Genomic DNA, 13,038 nt, shown 5'->3' on the forward strand with positions numbered 1-13,038 from the left:
CTGTCTGGACTAAAATACAATGTCATTTCAACTGGTTGGTAAAATATAATCAATGTCATTGAAGGACAAACCTCTATGTCAGTTCACTTAGCAAAACCTGGAAGGAATGTTATGGGTTAAATATACTTTTAATCACCTGTTCTTCCTTAGAAACTGACATCGATCTGAATCACAGAGGGCTGGTTTCCTCTGTTTCACGATCTTGAAATTTGTTTGACGTTAACTATTGGAGGCAAGCAGTGTCCAGTTTTGTCTCTGTGAAAGAAAACATCCTTTTCTGACAGTAACTCACCCTAGAACTGAGCTTGGTACATGGGTATGGAGGTGGAGTTTGCTTGCCAAGCCCAGTGTAACACAAGCTGCTTTAGTATGCGCATCACATCTTTCCTGCTACACTGCAGGGAACATGCAGTTTATCGTACAAACGTGCATCCTCTGAGCAGAGGATAAACACTCTCTTACTTGCTTGAAACTGTTTGCTTGTGAAGTGAGGACCAGAATACAGAGGCACATGAAACAAATGGTCTGAAGAAGATTCCAGCGAGCATCATATTTATTTATTTTTTGACACCACCCCCCAGCCCTCCCCACACCCATTCAAGTGCAATTTGTGTCGATCTCGGAATGTTCAGTCACTGAGAAGCAGAAAGCGTACAAGATTGCAGATTAATGAGAGAGGAAGTAACAGCTTGCACCAGGTAGGAAGCAATTTTACATTAGCTTTCATTCGGTTATCTCTGTCACCAGCTCAGTACTGTCCAGAGCAGCGGGACAGCTTTTCAAATAATAACCAGAATCACATAAGAAGCATTCAAGGCAAAAAAAAACCTTTACTCTTTTTGTGACCTTCAGAAGACTTTAGGGCATTGAGAACAAAAGGTAATTGGTGCCACAGGACAAAGTTTTCTTTTCATCTTTTTGAAGGTGTATTTTGAATTCGTGAGATGAATGTGCTTAACTAATATGCTTGTCGACAAGAATTATTTTGTGCCTATTAATTTAGCCATAGCATTTCTGCTAAGTGATGCTGTTTAGATGATAACCAGGCTAATAGCACTAGAACACTGAGAGGCTGTGGGGAGTTCTGATGATGTTCAGTGAAACGAAAGCAAGCAGCCAAAAATTTCTGCATCGTGACAGAAGACTAGAGACAGATTGGAGACTTGAGGGAATTTGTTTTTTCTTGCTTTTAGTGATGAATAACTGTCTGAAGTGCTATTTCATAAAAGCAGAGTTCTGGCACTGGATTCAGTTGACAGCCTCCCTAGTTATTTCCAGCACAAACTTTCTCTGCCTCTTAAGTATGTTGACAATTTGTTCAGTTAAATGCAGGGGGAGTTTATCTTATATGTACTGAAGCAGCGCCTGAAGATAAGAGTACTGTGAAAGGAAATATATGTGAAAATGTCCATCTGAAAGGTATGCAATGGAGTAAAGCATAGATTTCTGCACTGGGAAGATTCCATAGCCCTTATGCAACAGGTGCACAGTATCCGGTATACAAGTTTTCAATTTGAAATTTCCCCTTTATATTGTTTGTATTTTTCATTTTCTCTGCTCCTTATTTCCCGTATGTAAATGGTTTAGCATCAGAACTCAAGGCACAGTAAGTTTTGTCATTAATTGACAGGAACTATAATCGTTCATTTGTTCGTTATGTGTTGTGTCAGATGTTATGGGCGATCATGCTTTCCATGACGGTGATTGTTCTTGGCAAATTTTTCAACAAAATTGTTTTGACATTGCCTTCTTCTGGACAGTGTCTTTACAAGGTGGCTGAGCCCAGCCATTACTAATACTCTTCTGAGATTGTCTGCCTGCTGTCGGTGGTCACATAACGAGGATTTCTGATATGCACCAGATGCACATACAACCTGCTCCCGTGGCTTCATGTAACCCTAATCCGGGGTGGAGTGGAGGCGGCTAAGGAAGTGCTACACCCTGCCCAAGGGAAACCTGCAGGCTAGCAGAAGGATGGAGTGCATTACACCTCCTTTGGTAGAGCCGCGTCTCCACACTGCCAGCCAGGAACCATAATATCAAGGATAATTAGTTTCCCATATGTGGCTTCAATTGTCATTAGTAAATATTTCTCTATGCTATGGTTATCTATCTAATAACTCAAGCAAGAACTTATTTTTTCTTAAATGACATTTTGCGCTTATCACCTATAACTTGTATCATTCAGTGTTTTGCTGTCATACCTTTTCTCTGAGCCTCTTTAAAACCCCACTTGCCCAGATTTGTTCATTACTTTTATGATATTCACTGTTAATTTCCCCCATTCCTTTGTTCATGTTCTACCACATCCCATCTTGCATGGACACCATGACAGCGTAATGATCAGCACATGTCCGATACAGGTTGCAGCATTGGAGCTCAGAATTTAATTCCAACATCATCTGTGAGGAATCTGTACATCCTCCCTGTGGAATGTGTGGGTTTTCTCTCGGCGCTCTAGTTTCCTCCCACAGTCCAAAGTTGTACCAGTAGGTTAGTTGGTCATTGTAGATTGTCCCTTGATCAGGCTGGAGTTAAATCTGGGCTGGATGGTGCAGCTCAAAGGGTGCCGTATCTCAATTAATTAAGTAATTAAATATTTCAGCTTTGCTTACAGTTTATAGCAAAAACATCTCCTTTAAATTTGAAGATGTCTTGCCGTAGGAATAGTACGAAGTAGAAATTAATGGAAAGCCGTATTGAGAAGTTCCTGTTCAAATGATCAAAAGTTTAGCAAACTAAGTAGGTTTAAAGGAAGTTTTTAAAGCTGGAAAGAGAAATAACAAGGCCTACTGAAGGGTTTTGGCTCGAAATGTCGACTGTACTTTTTTCCATAGATGCTGCCCGGTCTGCTGAGTTCCTCCAGCACTTTGTATGTGTTGCTCGGATTTCCAGCATCTGCAGATTTCCTCTTGTAGAGAAATAAGAAAGTTAAGGTTAGAGGGAGTTTCAGAACTTGAGGCTTTGACAGCTGATGATTTGGCTACCCCAGGTGTGGTCATTAAATTAAGGGATAAGTAATAGGCCAGATGTAAATAATTGCAGATATCTCAGATGGTTAAAGAGATGGAGCAGTTTTCAAAATTAGGAAGGGTAAAGTTAAGATTTTGAAGGGATTTCAACATCAAAATGAAAGTCTTAAAATTGAAGTGCTGCTTAATTAGGAGCACGTGCATGATGATTGATCAAACTTGGTACCTTTATATTTGTGGTTGCCAACCAACATTTCACTTAAACTAGTAGGAGTTCTCTTTTTTTCTCTATTTCAGCTTTTCTTTTAAGAGGAAGGGAAAACACTTGAGGAAATTTGTTGTTGTCAAAGAAAAGTGCAAAAGCTCTGTTGGATATGAAATATCTTGTTCTTGGACATTTTTCCACTTCATGTTGTTTAGAACTAAGAATCATGCAATAAGCAATTGAGTCATGTCTGATTTTGTTCCCTTTGGAAAACAAAAATAAAAGCTTTTCTCTGATGTTATTAAAAATAAGCTGCTGCCTGAATATGCATTTTGAAAAAAAGGTTTAGAAAGGACAGAGCGTCATACAACATCAAAAGCAGACCAAAGTGTGAAAATCACATGTAAAAGGAGAAACAGAGATTAAATGAACGATGTGAGTTTAATTAAGGAATCAGTGATGTGCAGAAGAGTGTCACAATGCTGAATAAAGTGAAGGATTCCTTGCATGAAATTGTAAATAGATTAAGAATGAAGTTAAAGAAACCTTTCTGTAACTTTACCCTCTAGTTTTCACTTGAACTTAGAAAATTGTACTGTATGAGAAATCTGCTTTGCTTTATGTTTTAGAAATAAAGAAGTACAACTATACCAAGTAAACTTTATTGTTTAAATGAATTTCACAAATATGTTGAACTGGGTTGATATTTTTTTATCAATATTCTCAAACCCTCATGCCCTCTGCCTCCCATCCACTTCCTTTCACCAACTACTGTGCAATTTTCCCAGTTCTTATCTGGAAAGCCGTGACACATGCTGAGATAAAATTGTTTGAGCATCAGCTGTCCTGCTGTGCTTCATCTGAGCATTTATGCTAGAGTTTAACCAGTAAGCGGGAAGGAGATAAAGAGGAATCATCAGAAGATACAGATGGACTTTCCAGCAAAGATCATTGGATAGCTGTCAGGAGTGTGTAAAAAAATATATATTTTTGAAATCTCTTGCTTGACCCAGTAGGTCAGTTCAAGTAGCCATATTGCTGATTTCAATTAATAGTTTATAATGGGCAGTAACCCTGGGATCTTTCTCATTTGAAAGACTCAGTTCCAGACTAACAACGTATGCACTTTCATTATTTCCTTGGATTTCTCAAGGGGTTATTTATCAACATTATTGGTTCAGAATATACTTTGTCATGCCAGAGCTATTTTACTTGATAATTTGTTGAAGCATAGTGCAGAGAATAAATAAAAAGTATCAGCTGCTACCTGAATCCTATTTTGTTTTTTTTAATTAAATCTTCTTGAATATTCTTTCTGCGAGAGCTTCCTTTGTCATGGAGGTTCAGGAATGTACTAAAGGCTATTGCTTGATTGTAATGAGTGAGCAAGATGATCAATTTAAGATGTTCAATTTTTTAGACTATAAATTATATGATACAACTGACCTCTGTCCAGCTGTTGCGCAAATAGAATTATTTAAGGCTTAATCGTGCTCCATCTAGTGGTTCAAATGAAAACTGACAATACAAGTTAAACTCCAGTAAATTCAAAGCAGATGCTGATCAGACGATACCTCAATGGGTCAAGACCTTACTTTCGATTTATTTACAGCCTGGATGTGACAAGAGACTTCAGAGTATAAAAATGCTTAAGATATTCAAATTGGGCAATACACTTAAAAAGAAGCATTAAAGCAGATTGTAAGACAGTAATTTTAGGCTGCATGATAAAAGAAAAGACTTTTTAGCGCCTATGGTCCTCCTGAAGACAGGGTAAAGTAAAAAGAGAAAAACAAGACGATGAGCTAGAATACGCTAAACTTCCACCCTCTTCTCAAATTCACATGGACACCCCCTCTCTCTTTTCTGGATCTGTCTCCCTCTGAAAAGATAGACTACGTGCCAACATTTACTATAACCTATTGATTTCCTCAGCTACTTTAACTACACCCCCTCCCTCCCAGTATCTTGTGAGGATGACACCCTTTTCCCTGTTTCCTCAGATACCCTGATTCCATCATATCTATTCTCAAGCTGTAGCTTTCTGTGGCCTGTCATCTGAAATGTTTTCCTTTACCAGCATGCATGGCGTCCCTTTTAAGGTAGTTTAAGGAGCCTTTGCTCACATTTCTTCCATTTCTTGGACTTCTACTGTTATGCATCCACCCCCATTGTCCTCCCCACCAGAACAGAGATAGAGATCAGATTCAGATTTATTTATCACCCATATATCAAAACATACAGAGAAATACGTTGTTTGCATTAACAACCAACACGAATCTAAGGATGTGTTAAGGGCAGCCCACAAGTGTCCCGACAATTTCTGCTGCCAGCATTGCATGCCCATAATGTTCAGCTGGTCTACAGAGCGGGAGATTGAACAGAGAGTTGGAAACAGTTTGTTGTGGGGTTTACGCACCAGCTTTTAAAAGTGAGCGGGGCGTCTCAGGACTTGTCTGTGGAGTGGGAGATTGCCTGGGTTATCAGTATTCTTACAAAGGCCAATAGAAAAGCGAGGTACAAATAGAGCAGGCATTGTGGTTGAGGTTGGTGTGGAAGGCTTTGACTTAACAGACTTCAATGAGCACAGAGAGAAGCTCTAAGTAAGTTTCTAGTAAGTTTTATTTTTCTCTTTCTTTGCTATTAGTATGTAGCTCGTGCATGAAGAATTGATCCAGAGTTAGTGGTATGCTCTATTGTGAGATGTGGAAACTCTGGGAGACCTCTAGTCTCCCTGATAACTATGTCTGCGTGAAGCATATCAAGAATAGAGACCATGTTAAGGAACTGGAGCTGGAGCTGGGTGGCCTTCAGCTGACATGGGAGAACAGGAGCTACAGGAAGGTAGTCATACCTAAGTGGCAGGAGGCAGGTAGCTGGGTGATAGTCAGGTGAGGGAAAGGGAATAGGTAGCTGGTGCAGAACACCCCTGTGGATGTTCCACTCAATGACAAGTATATGGCTTTGAATACGGTTGGAAGAGGAAGACATACTGGGCCAAACTGCAGTGACTGGGTCTCTGGGTCTGTGGCTTAGATGGGACGGCAGGAGAAGAGGAGTACAGTAGTGATAGATGAACAGATAGGAGATTCTGCAGATGTGAAAGGGACACCCAGCTGCAATGTTCCTTCCCAGGTGCTAGGGTCAAGGACGTCTCAGATTAGTTCCACCCCATTCTAAAGGGGAAGGATGAACAGTCAGAAGCCATGGTGCATATTGATACGAATGATGTAGGTAGAAAAAGGGAGAAGGTCCTGAAGAGAAAATATAGGGAGCTAGGTAGAAAGCTGAAAAGCGGAACCTCCAGGCTCGTAATTGCTGGACTGCTGCCTGTGAGGGTAAGAATAGGACGATTTAGTAGATGAATATGTCGCTGATGCAGGGAGCAGGGTTTCTATTTTCTGGATCGTTGGGATCTCTTCTGGGAAAGGTATGGCCCGTTGAAAAGGACAGGTTACACCTGAACTTGAGGGAGACCAATATCCTTGCAGGCAGATTTCCTAGAACTGTTCGGGAGGGGTTAAACTAATTTTGCAGGGGGGATGGGGACTAGAGCGATAGGGCTGAGGATGGTCATTTGATTGTATGTAGTCAGACTGTGAGGAAAGGCAGGCTGATAATAGAGCAAAATTGTATTCAGTGGGATGAGCTAAGTGTAACATGGAGACAAAGTCAAGAAAGTTGATGGAAACAAGACTAAAGTTGGTAGATTTGAATGTTCGCACTATACAAAATAAGACAAATGATTTTGAAGAGCAGTTAGTGACTCGCAGGTATGACGCTGTGGGCATCACTGAGCCATGATTGAAAAAAGATTACAGTTGAGAGATTAACACCCAAACGTGTACGATATATCGAAAAGACAGGCAGTTATGCAGAGGGAGTGGGGTAACTCTATTGGCAAAAAAAAATCAAATCCAATCCCTTGAAAGAGATGACATAAGATTGGAAAGTATAGAAACAGTGAGAGTAGAGTTAAAAAACTGCAAGGGTAAATAGAACCTAATGGGAGTTACATACAGGCCACTGAACTGAAACCAGGATGTGGGATACAATTTACAATGGAAGACAGAAAAGGCATGTAAAAAGGGCAATGCTATGATAGACATGGGGGGGTTTCAATATGCAGGTAGATTGGAAAATTATGTTGTTGCCGAATCAAGGACACGACCCACCCAGCCAACACGCTTTTCGTCCCTCTTCCCTCCGGGAGAAGGCTCAGGAGCTTGAAGACTCGTACGGCCAGATTTGGAAACAGTTTCTTTCCAACTGTGATAAGATTGCTGAACGGATCCTGACCTGGATCTGGGCCGTACCCTCCAAATATCCGGACCTGCCTCTCGGTTTTTTTGCACTACCTTACTTTCCATTTTTCTATTTTCTATTTATGATTTATAATTTAAATTTTTAATATTTATTATCGATCTGTAATCCAGGGAGCAGGAAGCACAGAATCAAATATCGCTGTGATAATTGTACGTTCTAGTATCAATTGTTTGGCGACAATAAAGTATAAAGTATAATCCCAAGAGAATGAATTTGTTCAATGCTGCTTGTGGTTGAGTCCACTAGAGAAAAGGCAATTCTGGATTACATATTGTGCAATAATCCAGACTCGATTAGGGAACTTAAAGTAAAGGAACCCTTAAGAGTCAGTGATCGTAATATGATAGAATTGGCCTGCAATTTGAGAGTGTGAGTCTAATGTTAGATATATCAGTTTTACAGTGGAGTAAAGGGAATTACATGAGAATAGATATAGCACCGCTGGAAAATAATGCTGGGTAGGTAGTAACGGGGGACAATGAAATGGTGGAGGAACTTAATAAGTATATTGTGTCAGTAGTCACTGAGAAAGACACAAGCAGTATGCCATAAATTCGTGAGTGTCAGGGGGCAGAAGTGAGTGTAGTTGCTATTGTTAAGGAGAAGGTGCTTGGGAAGATGAAAAGTCTGAAAGTAGATAAGTCACCATACCCCAGGGTTCCAGAAGAGGTAGCTGAAGAGGTTGTGGAGGCACTAGTAATAATCTTTCAAGAATTACTAGACTCTGGAATGGTTTAAGAGAATTGGAAATTTTCAAAATTTACTCCACTCTTTCAGAAAGGAATGAGGCAGAAGAAAGGAAATTATAGACCAGTTAGCCTGAGTTCAATGGTTGGGAAGATGTTGGAGTCCATTATTAAGGATGAGGTTTTAGGGTAATTGAAAACCTCCATTATGGCTTCCAGTAAGATGGCAGCATGCTGATATGCAGCAGCCACTCCAGGTCCAATCAAAAGGGTATTTATTAACTTGTATAATTTTTTTACGATCTTAAGTCACTGCTGGATACTAAGAACAGCAAGACCTGCAGGACTATCCCACCAGCAAATTACAATGGAGCTGTACCTATTGTATACCATTGTGTTGTCACCTGGACTTGTTGTGTACCATTGTGCCAAGACAATCCACAGTCCAAAACGTGCAAGTGATTGCCTTGGACATCTTACTATGATCGCAAGACTCTATTGGACATTGGTAATATAGAGTACTGCAAGTCCTGTTCACTAGTTCATTGATGAGATTGATGGTGGGGGAGCTGTATTGGCTCGGTTATTGCATAGCAAAGCCCGCATACCTTGGAGTTGCCTGTGGTGGTCACCAGCGAAGGAGGTTGTGTATCAGTAGATTTCGTACTGGGTTGGGGACTAGCCCCTCCCATCAGTACTGCCCTCCAGTGCTCACTAGGTGCTGCCCTCTGGTGTTCACTTGGTGGAAGAACAAGCTGGACCATGACAACACAGGGACTTGAACTATATATTTATTTCTTTTTGTGACTCTATGTTTTGCTAAAATTGAAAACATATGTGCTACTTTTGTTAAGTGCTATGTGTAGCTGTACTGTGTGCTGTTTGTAATGTGTTTTGCATCTTGTTCCCAGAAGAACTCTGTTTCATTTGGCTATATTCCTGTGTGATTGAGTGCTATTTCAACTTGAAACTTGAAACTTGAAACTTGATGATAAAATAGACCAAAGCCAACATGATTTACTCAAGGGGCAATCTTGCCTGACAAATCTGTCAGAATACTTAGAGGAAATAACATGCAAGGCAAACAAAGGAAGTCAGTAGATGTCGTTCACTTGGATTTTCAAAAGGCCTTTGACAAGGTGCCTCATATAAAGCTGCTTAACAAGATAAATGCCCATTGTATTGCAAGAAAGATACTAGCATGAATAGAAGATTGGCTGACCAGCAGAAGGCATATAGTGGCATTAAAGGGGGCTTTTTCTGGTTAGCTGCCAGTGACTGATGGTGTTCTACAAGGGTCAGTGTTGGGATCGTTTCTTTTCACATTATACGTTAATGATTTGAATGGTGGAATTGATGGCATTATGACCAAATTTGCAGATGATACAAAGATAGGTCGAGAGGCAGGTAGTGTTGAGGAAGCAAGGAGTTAGACAGATTGGGAGAATGGGTAAAGAAGTGGCAGATGGAATATGTTGTGGGGAAGTATATGGTCATGCCCCTTGGTAGAAGGAATAAAGGTGTAAACTATTTTCTAAATGGGAAGAAAATTCAAGAATCTGAGGTGCAAAGGGACCTGGGAGTCCTCGTGCAGGATTTTCTAAAGGTTAACTTGTAGGTTGAGTCAGTGGTAAGGAAGGCAAATGCAATGTTGGCATTCATTTCAAGAAGACTAGAATATAAAAGCAAGGATGTAATGCTGAGGCTTTATAAGGCATTGATCAGACTGCATTTGGAGGATTGAGAGCAGTTTTGCCCTTATAAAAGAAAAGATGTGATGGCGTTGGAGAGAGGCCACAGGCAGTTCACGAGAATGATTCCAGGAATGAAAGGGTTAATATATGAGGAGCGTTTGATAACTCTGGGTCTGTACTCATTGGAGTTGAGTAGAATGACAAGGGAGACCACTGAAACCTAACAAATATTGAAAGGAGGAGATAGAGCGGTGTAGAGAGGATGTTTCCTATACTGGGGGAGCCTAAGATCAATGGGCACAGCCTCAGAATAGAGGGATGTTTATTTACAGTAGAGATGGAGGCAAGGAGGAATTTCTTTAACCAGAGGGCTGTGAATCTGTGGAATTCACTGTCACAGATGGCTGTTGAGGCCAAGTCATTGGGAGTGGTGGTTGGTCTTGATTAGTCAGGGTGTCAAAGTTTACAGGGAGAATGCAGGAGAATGGGGTTTAGAGGGATAATAAATCAGCTCTGATTTATTCTTTTTACTGGGTTGAGTGTCGAGCTAGCCACTCGGCCTTGTTAAAAAAAAAGGTCAAGTCAGGAATGTTCATATCGTGACCCAGTTAATCCGAAAGGAGACCAATCCTGACACCACGCGCTAGACAAGAATGGCTGACTGTCTGGTGCGACACGATAAAAAAAATCAGCTATGATGGAATGACAGAGCAACAACAATAAAACAAAACAAGATAAGAACAGATAAACAAGCCTCTTTCCCATCCCTCCCACCCACCCAAACTGGACTCCATCTCCTAGTATAGGCTGCCTCTGGACCTCCACTCCTTATCCCCGTATCCTCCAACTCCTCTAACTCCCCTCTCTGTCCCGAACCATCCCTGTGTACCTAAGTGAGCAACTAGGTCTGAGCCACACCATCCACAATTATCACAGCTCAGCACCATCTTTGCCTTTATTCCTTTGGTCCTCATCTTTCACACCAGTTACCTACACATCTAGCACATTACCCTTCATCGTTTCCTCCGGAAGTAACTAGATCCCACTACTAGTCATACCTTCCCATCCTCACCCTTTTCTGCTTTCCACAGAACATGACTCCCTGATTTGCTCATCCTTATCCGCACAACCCTGCCTGTCCTTGGCAACCATAGGTGACGCCGCACTTGTTTCTCCTCACCTTCTCTCACCTCCATTCAGACACCTAAACAGCTCTTTCAGGTAAAGCTGAAATCACACACACCTCCTCTAACTTTGCCTGCTGTACTTGGTGCTGTCAGTGTGGCCTCTTCTACATCAGCGAGACAACGATGACTAAGTGACCAGTGTGCTTGTGCCCCATGCACACTGGGAGCACAAAATACAGGAGACAAGGTTGGAGGAGCTGCACGTAAGCATTTGCTCTTGATATGAAAAAGCTGTTTAGGTCTCTGAACGGTAGTAGAACCAACTAGAGTGAAAAACATGAAAATGGAAGTGGAGCAGAGAAACAACAATGCACACAGGACAGGTAACGGTAACGATGGAGAACTTTGTCACAGCAGGAACAATAGCATTGGTATTGGGAAAGGAATCAACATTTGCTGATCAGTATTCTAATCTTTGAATGGAAATATGTAGGTTAATATCAGGATTTCAATTTAATTTTGAAGTATTGTGATGATAATGCAGCAGTATGCAAATCAGAGTTTGCAGTAAAACATTAGGCTTAGAATGGTCATTGTTTGGACTAGTTCTGAGGTATTTTCTTAGCATTTTCCTGGTCTTTTTTTGTGTGATAATATTTTAAGAGATGGCAATTTTTTGCTACCTAGTAATAATCACAAGGGTATTAATGCTCACTTTAGATAAAAACAGAAAAAAATCTCAAGTATCAACATTTACCATATTAGACATTTATCACAATTATGTCCTGCACCTATTATCTATTGTCAACAGCAAAACATTGTAAGTGTCTAGTAAAGTTATATTCTGAGGTATACAGAGCAAAGAAAAGCTTAAATGAAAACATTGTATACTATTTAAAAATTTTTTATTGCTGGGATTTCTTTTTATATCATAATATAATTAAACTGTTGAATTCTCAATTAATAATTACAGTTTTTAATAAAGCAGTATAATAAGAAGGCAGGAGATAGACAATCATATGAAATAATGAAATGTTCGGTAGAAAAAAAGATTTAATAATGTTGTCAATGTTCTTTATAGTTTAATAAGAGAAATAATTTTCACTTACAGAATGTTTTTCATGACCTTAGGGTATCCCAAAGTGCTTGAGGTTATAATTGCTGTGGTCATGCAGAAGACAGTTAGAGAACATTTGAAGATGGCAAGGTCTCTCAATCAATAATAGACTGCATGATCAATAACTAAACCTCATGTTGAAAATTTTAAATCTTTAGAATATTCTCCTTGAACCTCTCCTTCTACATGGTGGATTAGCATTCCTCCTTATTTTTCCTGCTTGCATCAGTTTCCTTGTAACTCTTGTGACATGATGGTTTTGGTAGTCACACTTGTGATGGCTGGTATAAGATAAGTGGAGTTAAAAATCTAACATAGTTTCAGTTGCAGTAGTCTGCCAGAGAGTAGAGATGGTGCTGTGTGTAATACAGATAGCTTACACACCAATAGAAACAAAAACACTGGAAGTACAAGCGTGGCCTGTTAATTCCTGAACAAGAACAGATGGGCTCTTGTTTCAGATGATTATACATCTGGACATCACTAACTTATCACAATGAACAATGATTCAACAAATGAATTAATCTGTTTCACTTTAGCTGCTGGACTTTGAATAAGTCCACTGGCAAAGCAAAAGACTTCTTTCTTTTGCTTCAATTAGTTTAAAATGGCAAGCACTTTCGATGCTATAAGCAGCAACTTTGAAATGTATTTAAATGCAAATGAACATTACTTTTTGGCTGATGTAAGTCACTTGTCTTTTTAAAAAGCACATGGGGGTGGGGAACTGTGCACTATGAAAGTTGGGTCAGCATTGGATCAGACCTGGCTTTTGCTATATCAGTTTGTTTGTTAAAACTATAATTTTGGAGCTAATTCTCATTTTCAGGATTTGCAAAAGGATGTCATTTTTAGTTGAGGAAGCAGAGGGCAAAGGGCATCCAGCTGTACAAAACTCTTCTCCCTTGCAC

At 40.1% G+C, this 13,038-nt stretch overlaps 1 protein-coding gene across 1 annotated transcript in view; it reads left to right on the plus strand.

The window, feature by feature from the left end:
- The first annotated feature begins 651 nt into the window (after positions 1 to 651).
- tenm1 (teneurin transmembrane protein 1) overlaps positions 652 to 13,038 on the plus strand; it is a 2,340,669-nt gene continuing 2,328,282 nt past the window's right edge. The window contains exon 1 of the mRNA XM_063060938.1: positions 652 to 698. The gene's annotated coding sequence lies outside the window, so the exon portion shown is untranslated. The remainder of the gene's footprint in view (positions 699 to 13,038) is intronic.

Source organism: Mobula hypostoma, chromosome 10, assembly GCF_963921235.1.
Source record: "Mobula hypostoma chromosome 10, sMobHyp1.1, whole genome shotgun sequence".
Lineage (NCBI taxonomy): Eukaryota > Metazoa > Chordata > Chondrichthyes > Myliobatiformes > Myliobatidae > Mobula > Mobula hypostoma.